Source organism: Ursus maritimus, unplaced genomic scaffold (assembly GCF_017311325.1).
Source record: "Ursus maritimus isolate PB19 unplaced genomic scaffold, ASM1731132v1 scaffold_25, whole genome shotgun sequence".
In the NCBI taxonomy this organism is placed as follows: Eukaryota; Metazoa; Chordata; class Mammalia; order Carnivora; family Ursidae; genus Ursus; species Ursus maritimus.
This window is the reverse complement of record NW_024425008.1, coordinates 26657150-26676162: the sequence shown is the minus strand read 5'-3', so window position 1 is coordinate 26676162 and position 19013 is coordinate 26657150. Positions and strand designations below refer to the sequence as shown.

The following is a 19013-nucleotide window of genomic DNA, read 5'->3' as shown; positions in this document are numbered from 1 at the left end:
ATTCCACTTATAGGAATCTATCTTAACAATATAGAAATGTGGACAAAGATCTGTGTTTAGCAATATTCAATGAAGTTCTGTTTATAATAATTGGAAATTAATAATCTGAATGTGAAAACTATGGAAATTGGTTGTATAAATGATGATATATCCTTTAATGGAATACTCCTCAGCTGTTTTAAACTGTTTTCAAATAATTATAATGATATTAAAGTGTATGTTAAAAAAAGCAGGTTCCAGGGGTGCCTGGGTGGTTCAGTCAGTTAAGTGACCAACTCTTGGTCTCAGTTTAGGTCTTGGTCTCAGGGTCGTGGGTTCAAGCCCTGCGTTGGGCCACATGCCCAGTGCAGGGCCTTAAAAAAAAAAAAAAAGCAGGTTCCAAAATTATGTGTTCAATAAAAATCTGCATGAGGAAAAATAGATGATAAATGTTAATGTCATTAAAAAAATAATGAAGGGTCAGAGCACCTGGGTGGCTCAGTTGGTTGAGTGCCTGGCTCTTGATTTTGGCTCTGGTCATGATCTGGGTGGTGGGATCAAGCCCTGCCTTGAGTCCTCATCGTGCTGCACCCTCAGAGTGGAGTCTGCCTGAGGTTCTCTATCTCCCTCTGTGCCCCCATCATGTGCACGTGCGTGCGTGCACACACACACACTTGCTCAAAATAAATCTTAAAAAAAATAATGAAGGGTCAATATCATAGAAACTATGATTATATTTCAGTGTCTGGGCTTTCTTGTAAAAGAACAAGTGATACCCCACACTAGCTAGGTCTACTAGAGGGGGAAAAAGGGACCAAAAAAATAAGAACATTCATTGAAGGAACACACCATTAGTATTATTTCAGATATGAATAGCCAACTTATCAAATGAAGTCAAAGTCCTTCAAGGTACGTTAACAAATCTATAAGAAAAAGTTACAGAATTCACTACAATGCAAATATATATCAATCATGTTTAATTTGAACTAGAGAAAATAATTAAGTGATTTAGTTATTTTCCACAGGACTAAGCTCAGCTCTTTTACAAAGCAATGAAAAAGGGAAAGGCACAGCAAGAAATCAAGCCAGCAACCTGATTTCCCAGGAAATTAGTTCTTACTTGGCAAAGTACTGTCCTCATATTCTAAAAAAGCAGAACTCTACAAAGAGAAATGAGACACACAAAATTCAAATAGCATGTAAAAGATGTACACTTTTCCCTTTGCTCTTAAGAGCTCCAAAAAGAAAAAAAAATAATGCATATTAAAACATAGGAAAAAGGAACTCAATTTAGAGTTAAATGTTTTGGTTTTTTTTTTTTAAAGATTCATTTATTTGACTGGGGGGAGGGGGGCAGAGGGAAAGAGAGAATCTCCAGCAGACTCCCCACCAAGCTCAGAGCCCCAACATAGGGCTGCATCTTACAACCCATGAGATCAGGACCTGAGTGGAAGTCAAGAGTTGGTCACTTAACCAACTGAGCCACCCAGGATCCCCAAGTTAAATGTTCTTTCAACAAAGAATCAGTTTATCTCAAAATGCTAAATAAATCACACAAACTGTAAAAGAATTATATTTTTGTTATATTTTAAATGAAAAGGAAAATACCATGCTATTTCTCACTTTCAACTAGGATTACATGGAAAACTGTAATACTAATTATACTAATTCTTGATTTTGAATTTACCAAGGTTAATTAAGATCCTTATAATTTTTCCTCTATGTTTTTTTTTTTTTTAAGATTTTATTTATTTATTTGACAGAGAGAGAGACAGCCAGCGAGAGAGGGAACACAAGCAGGGGGAGTGGGAGAGGAAGAAGCAGTGGAGGAGCCTGATATGGGGCTCGATCCCAGAACACTGGATCACGCCCTGAGCCAAAGGCAGACGCTTAACGACTGTGCCACCCAGGCGCCCCAATATAATGTTTTTAATCATCACTATAGAACATTTCCTTGAACTTCCAATTTAAATAATAAGGCCTTAGTATTTGATTTTCCCTCAGAAAAAGGCTATGTGTTTAATTCAAAAGAAGTGTCTTTTTTAGATAAAAGGGTATTAGGATAGGTGAGTTAAAGAGCGGACGGGCACCTGAGTGGCTCAATCAGTTAAGCCTCTGACTCTTGGTTTCGGTTCAAGTCCCGATCTCGGGGTATTGGGATCAAGCCCCGTGTGTGTCATCCCTGCTCAGCAGGGAGTCAGCTAGATTCTCTCTCCCTCCACCCCTCCCCCCCTCACGTGGGTGTGCATGCTCGTGAACACACTCTCTCTCTCTCTAAAATAAATAAATTTTGGGATGCCTGGGTGGCTCAGTTGGTTAAGCTTCTGCCTTCATTTCTGGTCATAACGGGATCAATGGGGTCATGGACTGGTCTCCTTGCTCATCGGGGAGCCTGCTCCTCCCTCTGCCTGCTTTGCCTGTAGCTCTCCCTGCTTGTGCACACTCTCTCTCTCACACAAATAAAATAAAATCTTTAAAAAAATAAAATAAATCTTAAAAAACAAAAAAACAAAAAAAAAAAAATAAAGAGGGAGGTTGGGAGAGAGTGGAGAAAAAAAGAGGGGGAAAAAAAAGAGGTACAATAGAAACTATTCTTCCCTTAAGTATGATGTTTAAAAATCTGACCCTGATTTCCATTAAAGGTCCAACACTGAAGCTTGTGTAGAACTATGGACACAAGGCTGCACTGTAAGCAGAAAAATGACACCTGAACTTCACTTAATGTTCAAGTATGAAATAATATAAGGATGAAATTACACAATCATATATTTATTTTTTTAAAGATTTTATTTATTTATTCGACAGAGATAGACACAGCCAGCGAGAGAGGGAACACAAGCAGGGGGAGTAGGAAAGGAAGAAGCAGGCTCATAGCAGAAGAGCCTGATGTGGGGCTCGATCCCATAACGCCGGGATCACGCCCTGAGCTGAAGGCAGATGCTTAACCGCTATGCCACCCAGGCACCCCTACACAATCATATATTTACATCAGTGGATTCACTTATAACCCGTTCTTGCAACTCTTGCAATGCTTCCCTTGGCACCATGATCCCAACTGCCACACTAGACCAAAAGGCCAACAAACTGCTACCTGGAAGAATTAGTAACAAAGCAGAATATATTAAACTTTTGTAACAGAGGTGCCTGGCTGGCTCAGTTGGAAGAGCATGTGACTCTTGATCTTGGGGTCATGAGTTAGAGCCCCATGTTGGGGGTAGAGATTACAAAAAAAAAAAAAAACTTTCAAAGAAAGGAAGGAAGGAGAGGAAGGAAAGAAAGGAAGAAAAGGAAGGAAAGAAAGAAGGAAAGAAGGCAGAGGATGGAAAGGAAGGTAGGAAAGGAAAAAAGGAAGGAAGAAAGAAAATATTTGCAAATCCAGTATCTAATAAGGGACTTGTGTCCAGAATGTATATTTTTTACAACTCAAACTCAATAATAAAAGACAAATAACCCCATTTTTAAAATGGGCAAGGGATCCAAAAAAAAAAAAAAAAACAACAACCCATTTCTCCAAAGAAGATAAACAAATAGCTGATAAACCCATGAAAAAATTTTCATCATTAGCCATCAGGGAAATTCAAAACAATACCACAAGGAGTTATCACTTCACATCTACTAGGATAGCTATAATAAAAAACCAAAAGTAATAACAAGTGTTGGTGAGAATGTGGAGAAACTGGAATGCTCATTCCCACTCCTGGTGGAAATACAAAATGGTATATATAGCTGCTTTGGAAAACTGAGTTACCACATAAGCCAGCAATTCTACTACTACTAGATACATACCAAAGAAATGAAGGGGCACCTGGATGGCTTAGTCGGTTGGGCCACTGACCCTTGGTTTCCACCGGGTTATGATCTCATGGGTCGCGGGATGAAGGCCCGGTCAGACTCTGCACTCAGTGAGGAGTCTACTTAGGGTTCTCACCCTCTGACCCTCCACGTGTGTGAGCTCGCTTTCTCTCAAATGAATAAAGAAATCTTAAAAAAAAGAAAAAAGACATGTCCATACAAAAACCTGTATAGGAATGTTCATAGCAGCTTTGTTTGAATAGCCAAAAACTGGAAACAATCCACTGTGTATCAACAAGAGATTTTTTTAAATTGTGATGTAACTATATATTGGAATACTACTCAGCAATAAAAAGGAATAAATTTCTGATGCACAAAATAACATGGATAAATTTCAAATAAATTACATAGAGTGAAAGAAGCCAGACCTATCAGAAAAAGTACATACTACAATTCTCTTTACATAAATTTCAGAAAATGCAAAATAATCTATAATGATAGATTAGTGGTTACCTCTATGGGTGGAAAGGGAGAGATATATTACAAATCGGCACAAGGAAACTTTTAGAATGGTTAAGTATGTTCCTTATCTTGATTGTGGCGGATAAATAGGTAAAAACTCATCAAACTGTGTACTTAAAATATCTGCAACTTCATTGTATGTCAATTATACCTGAATAAAGCTGTCCAAAAACAAAAAAAGAGAGAGAGAGAGAGAGAGAGGGAGAAAAAAGAATGCATTTGCCGTGGGGGGGGGGGACAGAAGTATGTCAGGGTTTCTGAAATGGCACACGGGTAAGGAAAAGGTAGAAAAAGTACGCTGAGAGCTTTTAAGGATGAACCTTTTTAAAAGTCAAAATAGGAAAAAAAATAAATTTTCTAAAAAAGTCAAAATAGTAACTAATCCTTATATGATAATAGCTGAATATTCAACATTCACTGACAGAGCAAATAGTCAAAACAACCAAAGCTACTATGAATTCGGTCTAGTCTTCAAAATAAAAATTCAATTCATCTCAACATTTATATAATATAGATAGTATATGTAATATATACGTATGTATATGTATGAAAGTAGTAAGTTGTAAGTATATATATGTTTTAAGTATAAATTTTAGAACTTACTACTTTTGTCTACAGGTAATATTTGATGAGCAAATGAATTAATTGTACAAAACATCCACCCCAATTCAAAGAGTTTGAAGAGTAACAGATTGAGAATTGCTGATAAGGATATTCAATGCCAAGGATATTCAATACTTAAATATTAGCTTAAAAGAATAGAAGCCAGGGGCGCCTGGGTGGCACAGCGGTTAAGCCTCTGCCTTCGGCTCAGGGCGTGATCCCGGCGTTATGGGATCGAGCCCCACATCAGGCTCTTCCGCTACGAGCCTGCTTCTTCCTCTCCCACTCCCCCTGCTTGTGTTCCCTCTCTCGCTGGCTGTCTCTATCTCTGTCAAATAAATAAATAAAATCTTTAAAAAAAAAAAATAGAAGCCAGATCTAATGAAAAATTTACCTAACAGGTTCCATACCTATACTTCATAACCAAAAGAATTTTGGGATTAGTTATAACATTGCTAATCTGGGTGTAAATAATTAAGAATTTCCTGTGACCTTAAAGGCAAAAAATACAGCTGAATTAAAAGAAAGAGTCAGGTTATTCAACAGATGGGACTAAAAATAAGACAGTCAAGAAGAATTCAAGATTGAAGTTTAAGTTTCATAAATCAACTTAATATTATATTTCTCTGTGTTACTGGCTTCCCTGGCTTTGCCTTTATTCAGGAGCCAAGCAGTGTTCTACAGCTTTCAATCTTTCTTCCTCCCTAAGTAACCGGGAAAAAAATCTGATAATCATTTTCCTAATTAACTATATGTACCTTAATATAAATAAGTTACTACAATTAAGATTTTGCTATCTAATCAGAGAACTTAGGACTTTGAACCTGATTAGAAGAATATAAAGAATCAGCAAGCAAGTGAGGAGAAACAGATCTGGTGGTAAGAAAAGGGGAAGACACTGAACACTAATTATTAATACACCAGCTCCTTGGTAACCCATTTAGATGACAGGGGGTCTCTTCCCACTGCTTAATCCTAGACTCCACTGGGAAGGACAAGTGGTATGGTTTGGCCTAGTTACAAGTGCTACGGACCTATTCCCAAGAGCTGCAGAAGCAGAGACAAGTGTCCAGCTTTCTAATTCCACATGGTCCTGCCCAGGCTCCCATCCTCTAGGACTAGCAATTCTCAGTCTATTATTCACTTGCATTCTGACCTGCTTTCCCGAGTGGAAGATAACAAAGGAAGAGTTATGGCAAGCAGTGGAAACTGCACAGAACAAAAAAATATGTCCATGGGAGAATGCTGCAAATAGGATCATCCTCCTTTACATATGTCACTCTAGGAAAACTGCCAAGAGTGGCTCACTACTCTAGACATACTTCCTACAGCTCCTCCAGACTCCTCCTTAAACACATGTCAGTGTTCTCCTCATTCTCCGTTAGTTTCAATCCTCCTTTTGCCCCGAGATTTCCGAGTGTGTATTTTACATTCTCAAAAATACATAGCAGTATCATAAGGACATCCTACTTATCAGAACCTTGTCTCACATCTGAACAAACATCCTAAAGCTTTATATGGTATTTCTAACTTTAATAATGAAATTTCCAATAGGATATATTACTGAAACAAATTTTCTTGGCAAATAAAAGGATTTATTTTAATGTCAAGATAAAAAAAATAAGATAGCAAAATTCTTTTTTAGTATTTAAGGAGTACAATTGTTTCCTTTCTCCTTAGCCCTATCAAGGAAACATGTATCAGAGTTCAGAAATTGGGAAAATTCAAGAGCCATTCTGTGGAAATCAAAATCTATCAAACACAATAGATGCTTTGGCAAGCCCAAAATAAAATGCTGGTTTTCAAGTACCCTATTAAATAAACAACTTTTTTTTTAAGATGATAAACTTACCAAGGGACCTTTTCTGATAAAAGTCGTTCCCTCAGCAAACTGAAAACCAAACATAGGTTTCTGTACTTTTACAGAACTAGATTTTCAGGCACCAACATTTCCATTAGGATTTACTGTATAAAGGCTAGAAGCAGAGAGAGCAGATCAGAAGCTATTTATAAAAGAGGATAAAACGCTACTGAAATAGAAAATAAACTTAATTAACTAGTGTTAATTGAACTTCTATTTTTTAAAATCATTTACTTGAATTTTCTTTGATATATGAAATTAAGTCTCACTAAATTGTACAGTCAGGAACATACAGCTTCTTTGGGATTTAAAAACCACCATTTATTCAACTACAGATTAATAAATCTCACTGTAAAGTAAGTTGAGCAAGCAGAGCTATTCATAGATAAGTGTGATTAAATTATGGGTGAATAAGTCAATTGAATAAAGTCCATTTATTAAAAAGCAAGTAATCAAACCAGTCAATGTTCACAATTACAAAGAATGAACTTTCATATTTTCCCACAATTATTAAGATTTTACATTCCTCCATCAGTTAGTAAAAAACTGAATGATCTCTACAAATGTACCCACCAACTGCACAAGTGATTTACAGAACAACCATTTTGGTGGTAGGGATACTCCATTTAACGCAATGCAAGGAATTAAAAAGCTTTCATCCTTGGAACCTTTGTCACAAAAATCAGTAAATTTATTCTGTGAAAAGACTGCTTATGTTTTTCAATTCAAATATGTAATGATTATATGTTTTGTAGTCTTCCAAACAAAAATAAAATTTTTAGTGAAATATAAAAATCTGAGAAAAATTATTTTTGAGAGACAAGAAATTATGTAAAAATCCTAATGTGGGGTGCCTGGGTGGCTCAATAGGTTAAGGGTCTGCCTTCGGCTCAGATCCAGGATCCAGTTCTGATTCAGGCTCCCTGCTCAGTGGGGGTCTGCTTCTCCCTCTCCCCCTGCTCATATCTCTCTCTCTCTCTCTCCCCCTCCAATAAATAAATAAAAAAAATTTTTAAATCCTAATGCAAAGACACCAAGAGTTTCTTCACAATTTCATAAAACATTAATGAGAGGGTTACATAAACCCCCTGAATTAAAGATTTTAAGGAGAACTGCAAGAATCTCTGTTTCCAATACTGCTTTCTCTGGTCTTATACCCACAAAAACTAATGTAACTCAACTCTGCCTAAATATAAACCATCTAGGTTTTTATAGAAGAAAATCAACCCAAGAACAGCACAGAAAATACATATATATTCTTAATATCGCTTTAAAAAGGTACCGTAGATTACATTTAACTCCCTCAAACAAGTTAAATTTACAACATATGCCACATCCAGTTCATTCTCAAGGGAGAAAAACATCAAAACAAAAGCTCTTGTTCAATAAACTATTTACTTTGTAGTTAAGCCTCTATCCCAGGTGCATTTTACTGTGGATTATTATCACTTTCTTCGCTCTTATTAAAAAACCTAGAAATCTAAAATACACAAGTATATCTGATTCCCTTAAAAACGCTTTTATATGTTTTGTATTAGTGTAAGGCCATGAGAACCTTTAAATAACTTTCACTCTCTTTTAAAAAGACGATGCTTTTCTCCTTTGAAATGTGTCTTATTTGGCTTTTGGTTATTTTCTATAAATGAACTGTTCTCAAACCAGTCCATTTCAGCGTTACTTGTTTACTGCCAATATGTCTATGTATACATAGGTTTTTTTACAGACAGTGCTTTACAGTAAGTACAGTGGCATAAAAAGAAAGGGTAAACAAGAGGGCACAAGTGAAACAAACGTGTACCGCATCTGAGAAACACCACTCGATTTCATTTCTCTGCCTCAAATTTCCTTAAGTCCTCATACCAAAGATTCTCAATATCTAAAAAGAGGCACAACGCAGTATGCGATAAGGCAAACACAAGAGAAACCGAATCAGAAGCTGAAGAAACTTAATAGAATGTATCACCACCAGAGACAAATTACCAGAAAAAGAAAAATAAAGATATAAATAATAAACCCGGTCCTAGAAATCCCCTACTGAAGGGTTACTTTTGCTCCACTGGATGGCTCCAAACAGTTTTTTAAACTCTTTTGACTGTAAGAAATATACTTTACATTGTGACCTAGTACACACACGAGAAAAATTTCCCAATTATTTTCCTTACCGAGTGCAATTCTGTTCTATTTCATTTTATTTTCAATGCTGACGGTAACCCACTAAATTGATTTTATAAATTACTAATAAATCATGATCCACAGTTTGAAAAACACGGGCTTCACAGAGGGTATCCCTTATATTTGGATCATTTGTGCAATCTGCGTCTACCTGTCTCTAGCAGGGTAGACAAATATTTTAAGATTGCTACATTATTACTGTTTTCATTGAAGCAAGTGGTTTTTAAAGTGTGAGCCTCTGACCAACATAAGCATCACCTGAGATTAATGCAAATTCTCAGGATCAAGCCCAAACTTACTGAATTAGAAACTCTGGAGGGGGCCAGCAGTTTGTATTTTACCAAGCCCTCCAGGTGATTCTGGTGCAAGCTAAAGTTTGAGAACCACAGCATAAAAAAAAAAAAAAATTAAAAATTAAAAAAAAATTTTTTTTAAAACCCGGTCTTTTTCCTCTATTTAACAATCCAGTCAGTAAGTAACCAGGGCTTACTCCCTGGCAGTCACTATTCTAAAAGTTCTACAAATATTAACTCATGTAAAAAAAACCCTATGAAATAGACTACTATTATCCCTATTATATAGACGAGGAAACTTGCACAGAGAGGTTAAACTGTCCAAGCTAACTAGAATTCAATATTTTTTCTAATTTGGCCAGGGTTTCATGACTCCCCTCTTTCTTTCCCTTAGTTTCAGCTACTCCTCCCCTTTTCCCTTCCAATTCACCATCCTGTCAATGTCCTCGTTTTCTAATATCATTGGTGTCATCCTAAAAATTTTTTTTTCCTAAAGCACTGGAATGCAAGTCACTTAACCCTACTTTTAGCTTTTTCCCTTACATCTTAGTATTAATAAGAAGCTGAAGTTTCTTCTATTTCTGAAGTCCTTAAAATCTACTAATGGCCACACTGTTAATTTCTCCTATCTACCGTTCTGGCCAGTTTCCACAAGACCACCACTCTCTTCCTGAGCAACTTTCTCGTTCCCTCCTACTACGCCCTATCTACTACGCGCTTCCTACAAGGAAATTATTTCTCCCCGCCCACCCCTGTGTCATTTTGCTTGACTCCTCTCCAACTGAGGCAACTTCCACTCCCCAGTAGACCCTTCACCCTAGTCTCAAATCCGAGCTACTCCTAGAGGATCCCTGGTCGCCCGCGGATGCTCAGACCCAGGAGCTCCCAGTCCAGTCTTGGGTATCCCATCCCAGACCAGCAGTGGGGGCAGGGCGCTCCGGTTCCACCCCAGCTGTTCAAGGTCTCCACAGGTCCCACCCTCCTAAAACCCGCGGCTCCTGACTCCCCCGGACCCCTCCACCCCCGGACAGCCGCCTTTCTCAAGAGGGTCCTCAGCCGCCCCTCGCCCCGCCTTTCCTCGACGCCCTCGCTCGGACCCAAGCCGCTCACTGTCACCCCGAACTCCGACCGCTCTCGGTCTCCCTTCTCCCTCGGACCCCGGCCACTCCCAGTTTCCCGGCCCCCCAGCTCTCCCCGCTCGGGCCGCTCCTGGGATTCCCGGGTTCCTCTACTCCCTCGTACCCAAGCTGCCCTGGGTGTGTAGTCCCGAGTCACCCGGTCCTCGGACCAGGTCGTTGCCAGTCACCCCGGGTCACCCCCCCCCCCGGGACCCCGTCCGCTCCCGTCTGCCGAGGGATCTTACCCCTCACACACCGGCCGCCGCTCAGTGCCCCAGACCCAAGCAACGGGACGTCCCAAGAGACCTCCCGGCCAGAACCGCCTGGGTCCGGCCCCAGCCTATCTTGCCAACGCGAACTCCGCCGCCGGGAACCGGGCCATTCTCCCACCAGCCCAGTCAGCGCGAACTCGCCGCCGCCGCCGCCGCCCTGGCCCCGGCCCGACCCGGCCCACAGTCCAGGCCCCCTTCCTCTGGCCTCCGCCTCCAGAGCGCCGAGCTGGAGTTTCCGCCCTGCTACGGCCCCCAGACCTCAGGCCCGCGTTACCGGCACTCACCTGACGCTGCCCCCAACCAACTCCAGCGCCACTGCCTCTACCTCGGCCGCCAGTAGCCACCAAGCGCCACCACCTCCCCCATGACAACAGGCCCACCCCATTTCATACTTTCTACCTCTCCATTGGGTAGTAGGGCGGCGGCTTTCTGCTTTAATTGGCTACGCTTAGCCGTCCGTCATAGCTTCCTCACCGCCCCTTTTCCTGGACCCGGTATTAGCCCCCGTCCGGACCTGGAGCGCCTAGAACCAAGCTTTAGTTGTCATTGGTTGGTGGTTGGGCAGTTCGAAGTTATGATAGGCTGCCAAAAGTGTCTGTTAAGTCAATTGGCAAGCGATGTAGTGGTCATGGTTGGTTCAAGCTTGGGCACAGTTTGGTTGCGCAGTAGAAAGCAAGGAAGGGGCAGACGCTCACAACCGAGGTTACCGGGGAAGGGTTAACTCTTTGTTGTAGAGTTCACTCTGTATACCCATCCCTTTCGCCAGTTCCCTTCCTATAAGGAGAAGTTTATCACTGCTAGTTTATAGGGTAGTACTTACAAAATACCAACACCAGAGACTGTGTTTAAGGAGTGTTTTCCAACTCCTTGGGAGAAAAGCACTTACACAGATAAAAATTTCTTCTTCAAGTCCCCAATACACCCAATTTCCTTGAAGTTCTTTCCAGAAGTCTCCATGCTAAAGGGCAAAGCGCAACCATTCATTTACCAGAAATCTGTCACTTCTGTTGCAGTTATAACGTCGTTATTAAACTGAAGTGGCATGTTGAGCGTTCTCTAGCTTCCAGACTCACCCCTGGCTGGCTCCTGTCAAGCGACCAAACAGCCATCAGCAAGTTTGGACTAAAGGGGCCACACTTACCCTTGTGATGCTCTGGAAATGAGAATTCGGTTCCCCCCACCTTCTCCCAACTTGATTTTTATGTTCAGCAGTTCTTAAATAGCCCTACTAGATGTGTGTCAGTTACTTGAAAAGCTTGTCTTTTTTTCCCAACCGCTCCTCTTCCTAGCAGTCTAAATTAGGACCAGTGAATGAATTGCAGCCCTTTTCTTACATTGGCACAATGCACAAGAATAAGTGATTGCATTTTTAATTCATTTGGATATAAGTCACAGTACGCATTTTTGAGAAATCTGGTGTTGCTATAAAAACTCTTGTGCTCCTAGAAATATATCCGTCATTAGATTTTGCTTTTTTCATTTCCACCCACTTTTCCTGCTCCTAAATAACAAAAGGCTGGCCTGATTACTCTTTAAATTTCCAAGTCAGATTTAAATGTACCTTCCTCACAACTCTACCTATAAAACACAAACCCATGGACCATGAAACATACCCAGGGATGGATTGGACAGGTCAAAGAAGTACCCCCTCACAAGCATTACATTATGGTTGGGAAATTCCTGTGGGACTGAGAATCTGGACTTCAGAAATTTTGTGCTTTGCCCCTCTGTTCTTCCTGCTAACTCTTTGTCCCATATCTCTTCTATTCACTCTTCTGTTCTTTGCAGAGCAAGCTACGAATAGTCTAAAACTGCACTGTTTGTTAACCAGGAAAAAAAATTGTCTATTTTCTAGCTTATATTTTTAGTCAAGTTTGAATAAACTACCTGTCACCAAAACTAAGCAGAAATTATTCCTCCAGTAACTATAACAATAAGGTGTCTTTTCCTCGTTATTTTCCTGAACTTTACTCCCCCTTCCCTCATCCTCACCTTCCAATTTAGAAATAACCTCCCCTTCAATGACTCATAAAAAGCCTGTAAAAGGAAAGTGGAAAAGACGAAATAACTTCAGAGATGTCTGAATCATTCAGCTGAAGGAAAGATCAGACATTGACCATGATAAGATGGAAGCCAAGACATAAGGCAAGCCTGAGCTAACAACCATAACAAATGAAGTAACATGCAAATGTGAAGATTCCCCAATGAGAAGGAGGTATCAGTATGTCCTTTACACAGCCTTTTAATATATTACCAGTTTTCTTCTCTCTAGTCTTGGCAGTATGCCCTACCTACCAATTTTAGAGCAAGTTCGAAGGCAATTAATGTCCTGGCAGATAGGAAACAATAACGTCATAGGAGGGCATGGGCATTATTATGGTACTTTGGGTAATAATGGCTCTTGTACAGCCCTAGTGACTTGGTGCCATAGAGAACATAGAATTATGCCAGTCTCACTAAGAGGACTTGCCATCAAGTTCAGGAACTCAACAAAATTACTATCACAAAACTAGGAATACTGCCACAAAGGTCAGCTATTCATTCTATTCCACACACTGAAAAAAAAAAGTATTCATAAATGTTTTCACTCATACATACATATATACACTTCTACCACTACCATTCCTTGTGAAAATCAGATAAGAAAAGAAATGTAAAATAAACATGTTCAATCCAGTAAGAAGAGAAAAAAAATCTTAAAGAAGGAAGGTTTTCAGGAACATTCTTTGATCCACTAGAAAGCTATTTATTGTGTTATTAAAGTCCATGCAGGGGGCGCCTGGGTGGCTTAGTCAGTTAAGCCCTGGGGACTGAGCCCCACATTGGAGCTCTCTGTTCAGCCGGGAGCCTGCTTCTCCCTCTCCTCCTGCCTACCACTCCCCCTGCTTGTGCTCTCTCTCTCTCTCTGTCAAAAAAATAAATAAAATCTTTAAAAAAATAAATAAATAAAGTCCATGCGGTGCTGGGAAGGTTATTGCTTGTACCCCACATTTTTACTTTGCACACACAAAGTGACCTTATAACGTGATGAATCCAGCCAGCCTCTCTTTTCCTTCCTGTGCTATGTCTTCACCACTCTTCAGACCCCATCTTAGAAAGCAAGAACACTGGAGTCAGGGAGTCTGCATCTTTGTGTTGTGAGGCTGACTGTGGAGGTGGTGCAGATGATATCTGCTCAGAGCCACTTGAGCAAGACCAGGACAGCAGGTATATTAAAGGCAAAAATAGACTTTGTAAATCCCGATTAAGTAGACAATGAAGGACTTGGAGTGATGTCCTGATGTCTAAGGAGTAGCCCAGTTTGCCCTGGGCTCCAATGCATGCTGAGGCTACTTTCTGCTCTCTTTTCATCACATCACTTTTCAAGGGAGCAGAATCCAGGTTTCCTTTCATTGTTCTTATAGTCCAGGGGGCAATCTCACTGGGGAAAAGCTCCTTTTGGGGGTTTGTTTTTTGATCCCCCCCCCCCTTCCTTGGATTCTACACACAATTCCAAATGGATTAGAGAAACACACAACTGGTAGAGAAGAAAATCATTCAGATAGTAGACAAGAGCCAGAGCTGCCTGCTTCTAGTAGTTGGAAGCAAGCCAAGATATTTGATAAGAGATAGTTCCCTGAATTAGGGATCCCTGAAGATGGAGACTGACAGGGATGAAAGGATTAGAGAGGAGGGGTTGGGGTGGGGGTTGGGAGGAAGGCCAGCAGAGAAGAAAGTAAGGGAAACTAGACAGAGCCAGGTGGCCTCAGACTGCTGAGTCAGCTTAGAGTCCTACCCCCATCTCCCTGCTGTGGACTTTACACCAGGTTGCACAATTACACCAACAAAGTGCAGCCTCTGTCACGGGTCGAAAGGAGAACCATGTCAGAACTTTACCCTATGGGATCTTTGCTCTACTGCCACCTGGAAATCCTCCCTGCACTCAAAGCCTGCTGCTCTGGCATCAGGGCAAAGCTGACGAGATCCATGCAGCCAGCCAACAAGTATATCTTCATTTGATTTTATGAAGGTGACCATTGGCATGAAGCTCTGGATGAAGAAAGGGAAACTGTCTGGAGGATGTTTTCACTGTCTCAAACTGGGGAGATTCCAATACAGAGAAATGCCAAGCTACTTTCCATGCTGGAACAAATGCACTGTGGTTTCAAAGTTCAAGGCTATCTTCCATGGATGGGAAGAAGCTAAGAAAGAAAGAAAGAAAGAAAGAAAGAAAGAAAGAAAGAAAGAAAGAAAGAAAGAAAGAAAAGTGAAAAATGGTGTTCTCTCAGGTAGAACCATTTGCTTTCCAATGCTAGGGCTCATAAGATTTTTTTTTCAAGATTTTTATTTATTTATTAGAGAGAGAGAAAGAGAGAGGCGAGAAGGGGCAGAGAGGAGAGGCAAAGGGTAAGAATCTCAAGCAGACTCCACACTGAGCATGGAGCCCCACACAGGACTCAATCTCACAACCCTGAGATCACGACCTGAGCTGAAATCAAGAGTCGGATGTTTAACGAACTGGTGCCTCCATATGATTTTTAAATAGCACACCAGACCTCCTCATTATGTAATGCATGCATTTTCATCCTCAAGAAAAATGTGCGTACCCCTTTACCCACCTTGCATTTTATAGATAAGACAGCTTGAGTGCTTGTAAAATGGATGGGCCACAGCTCCTAGCTCTGCCATTATGCTGTTGAATGGAGCCCCTGGTTACTATCACTAGATCTATGGGTGGACCAGCCACTCTTCCGCAGCAGGGAGTGGGCTGTGGAGCACCATTTAAACTTTTGTCCATCCCTGTTCTACACACAAAGAGTTTCCTGGAAACATGGCTATGCTCCAAAGATTTCAGAGAGTAGAACGCCTTCTAGAACTCCACTTTTCCAATCACTTGGAATCACATAAGAAAATAGACTTTAACTAAGACTCTTGAACCTAAATGTGTTCAAATCCTGGCTCTGCCATTTACTAGCTGTGTGACTTTGGAGAAGCTGATCCATGTCTCCAAGTTTCAGTCTCTTCATCTACAAAATGGGATGTGTTAGTTATCTTTTGCTGTATAACAAATTACCCCAAAACTTAGTAACTTAAAACAACATTTATTATCTCCATTTCTGTGGCAATCCTGATGCAGCTTAGCTGAGTCCTCTGGCTCTGAGTCTCTCACAAAGCTGCAGGGACCTCAAGGCTCAGTTGGGATGGATCTGCTCTCAGCTCACATCATTGTCGGCAGACCTCAGTAGCTCACAGGCTTTAGAGGAAAGCCTTAGATCCTCCTGAGGTATTGATATGAGGCCTCCCTCAGTGCCTTGCCATGAGGGTCTCCCCATAAAGCATCCCAAAGCATGGCAGCTTATGTCATTAGAGTAAGCAAGCAAGAGGGCAAGAGGGCAAGAGGAAGGGCCATTGAGAGAGAGACTGCTAGCAAGACAGAAATCATAGTCTTTTGTAATCTAATCACAAAACTGATATCCCATCACTTTTACGACATTCTATAGAATGTTAGGTCCCTCCCACACTCAAGGAGAGGGGATTATGCAAGAATATAAATACCAAGAGGGGGATCGTTGGAGCCATTTTAGAATTACCATACTTTAGGGGTGCCTGGGTGGCTCAGTTGGTTAAGCAACTGACTCTGGATTTCAGCTCAGGTCATGATCTCAAGGTCATGATCTCAGTGTTGCGAGACAGAACCCTGTTGTCGGGCTCCCGCTGGGCGTGGAGACTGCTTAGGATTTTTCTCTCTCCCTCTCCCTTTGCCCCTCCCCAACTTCTAAAAATAAAGAATTAGCCTACCTTAGGAAACAAAATAATAACAATACATCTTTGTAGGTTTCATTTAAAGAATAAATGAGAGGGGCACCTGGGTGGCTTAGCTGGTTAAGCGTCTGCCTTCAGCTCTGGTCATGATTGAGCCCCATATCAGGCTCCTTGCTCTATGGGGAGTCTGCTTCTCCCTCTCCCTCCTCTTCTGCTCCTCCCACCTACTCGTGTGTCTCACTTTCTCAAATAAATAAATAAAATCTTTAAAAAATATATAAAGATTAAATGAGAGAATGTATTCAGTTCAGGTCCTGGCACATATTTTATAACTGGCATATGTAATAACTATTATTACTATTAATGCAATGGTACATATAGTAATGTAATAGTACAATAGAAATGAAATGGAATGATTGATTTTCTCTCCCTTCTAGCTATTAGAACAAAACCTTTATGAGGAATAAATGAGATAATCTACATAATTCGGGACTTACTGAACACATAGTATGTACTCAGTAGCCATTAGTTATTATTAGCTTTATATGAGTGTGTGATATCTGGTTTCCTCTCAAAGCTACTGAATATGCTATGACTATGGTAACTTTTCTGGGATGGACTTATTTTCAAATATTTTGTCTCATTTATCTATGCACACCCTACACTTGCCAGACCATAATGTCGGAGTTGGGGTTCCTAAAATATGGCCAACAAAGCTAAACTCCAGCCTAATTTCCTGCCTGCCCTATGCTAAGAAATGTATACCCAAAACCGGCAAGATGGGCTAATCATCACGCCCCCTCCTATATACAGAAATCTGAACCTGGGTCCATGGAAGTTCCAGAGAGGGGGAAGTGTTCCCAGAATGAGCAGGGACTTGGTTGTGTGGACTTTGTCCCTTTCCAAAAAAGGCTGGTCACTGTGCAGTCTGCTAAGTCAGTCCTTAACTGAAGATAAGAGAAAGGGGGATCCCACACAGGCTCTGTGGATGGAGTAAGGGCCCCCAAGAGGACCTTCCCATAGCTGGATTGGGAGCAGTAAGAACCAAGATACTAAAAGAAGAGCAATTTTGCAATTAGAAAGAGGGAGGAAGGGGTGCCTGGGTGGCTCAGTCAGCTAAGCGGCTGCCTTCGGCTCAGGTCATGATCCCGGGGTCCTGGGATTGAGCCCCACATCGGGCTCTTGGGGAGCCTGCTTCTCCCTCTCCCACTCCCCCTGTTTGTGCTATTTCTTTCTCTGTCAAATAAATAACTAAAACATTTTTTTTTTTTCAAAAAGAAGGAAATAAAGTGGGAGGAAGAGGGACACTGGGCTGGATCAGTCAGAAGACTGTGCGGCCCTTCATCTCAGGGTCGTGAGTTTGAATCCCACGTTGGGTGCAGAGATTACTCAAACTTAAGAGAAATTTTTTTTTAATAATTAAAAAAAAGAAAGTGGAAGGAAGAGAGTCCAGTTTGCAATGTGAAAGAAAGATCACTAAGAGGTTGGAGTGAGCCAGCAGGGCTGGGTCGAAGCTGGCATCCTTATAAGGAAGGAGGATATGGAGGGCTGGCCTGTGGCCAGAGAAAATGAGGAACTATAATCAAGGAAACCCCATTATTTTGGCTTTGAGTCATTTCTCAGGGCTCACTCATGATTATACGAGAAAAATGGGGGGGGGTTCCTAAAGGATAAATAATCTTTGCACCAAAAACACTATAGAAAGACAAAGGTCCAAGTGCACTGCTCACCTGATCTCACCTTTTTAGGCCAGGGGTATCTGTTCCCAAACGCTCTCTCTCCCCACAACCCCTTCTCCACCTGCCCGATAAGTGTTCGTGTTCTTTCCTTCTGTCCATGTTCCATGAGGAAGAAAAAACAATCCTCACAAGGAAATGCCTTAGGATCCTTAGACTGGAACTGTTGCTTGATGCACTCAAGCAGTTACTGGTGTGGTTGCTATACCGTTAGAGCTCAATAAATACTCACAGATGAAGACACTTTACACCTCTGCCTCCGCCCTGTGTAGCTGTGATTTAAACAGGCCCATGGATTTTCAGAGATGCACTAGCCCTGGACCCTTCTCCCCCTGACATGTCCCCAGACATTACCAGATCTGTGCATGGAAAGGTTCAAAGCAGAAGTTGCTGGGAAAGTTCTGTGAGGTTCAAGGAGCGGTGTGTAGCAATACCGAGTTCCTCTTCCTGTGACTGCTGTCTTCTCTCCTTCTGTGTTTCCTCTGCGTTTGAGAAAGAGGAGACTTGTAAGGTTCAAGACATGTCAGTAGCCAGAGAAAACCTCCGTCTGCTCCTCTGCAGGGTGGCCGACTTGAGAAAGGAGAGAGGGGGTGGGGAGATGAGGACTTGCCCCCCCGGAAGCCTGGCTACACAATGGGGATGGTGTATTTATTTACTCAGCCCTTTCCTACAGGCAGCCAGGACAGCAGCCATTTCATTTTGCACTCAGGAAGTGTATTTAGTGGTAGGCTTTCTTTCTTTTCCTGTTAGTTTCCTGCACGAGGACATCAGTGTCTTCTCAGGGCAGCAGCTGATAAGAGGGATGTTGTCTTTCGAGTGGAGACGGACAAACATATTTCCCGTCTCAGACCCGGACCCTTTCAAGGGCACAGAGCATTGGGCTTGGGTGTGGAAACCAAAGAACCTGACGGGGACGCCCCCTT

General features: G+C 41.4%; 1 protein-coding gene across 7 annotated transcripts in view; it reads right to left on the bottom strand.

Annotated features, from left to right (window-relative positions):
* The window catches only part of NUMB (NUMB endocytic adaptor protein), a 184291-nt gene extending 165825 nt beyond the window's left edge, over positions 1 to 18466 (bottom strand). For 3 of the 7 annotated variants that reach the window (XM_040641678.1, XM_040641683.1, XM_040641680.1), the window contains exon 1: positions 18445 to 18466. The gene's annotated coding sequence lies outside the window, so the exon portion shown is untranslated. Of the gene's footprint in view, positions 1 to 10896; positions 11008 to 18444 lie in introns of those variants that run through there. The other 4 variants (XM_008699974.2, XM_040641679.1, XM_040641682.1 and 1 more) reach the window with 4 other exon arrangements.
* Between the last annotated feature and the right edge of the window lie 547 nt (positions 18467 to 19013).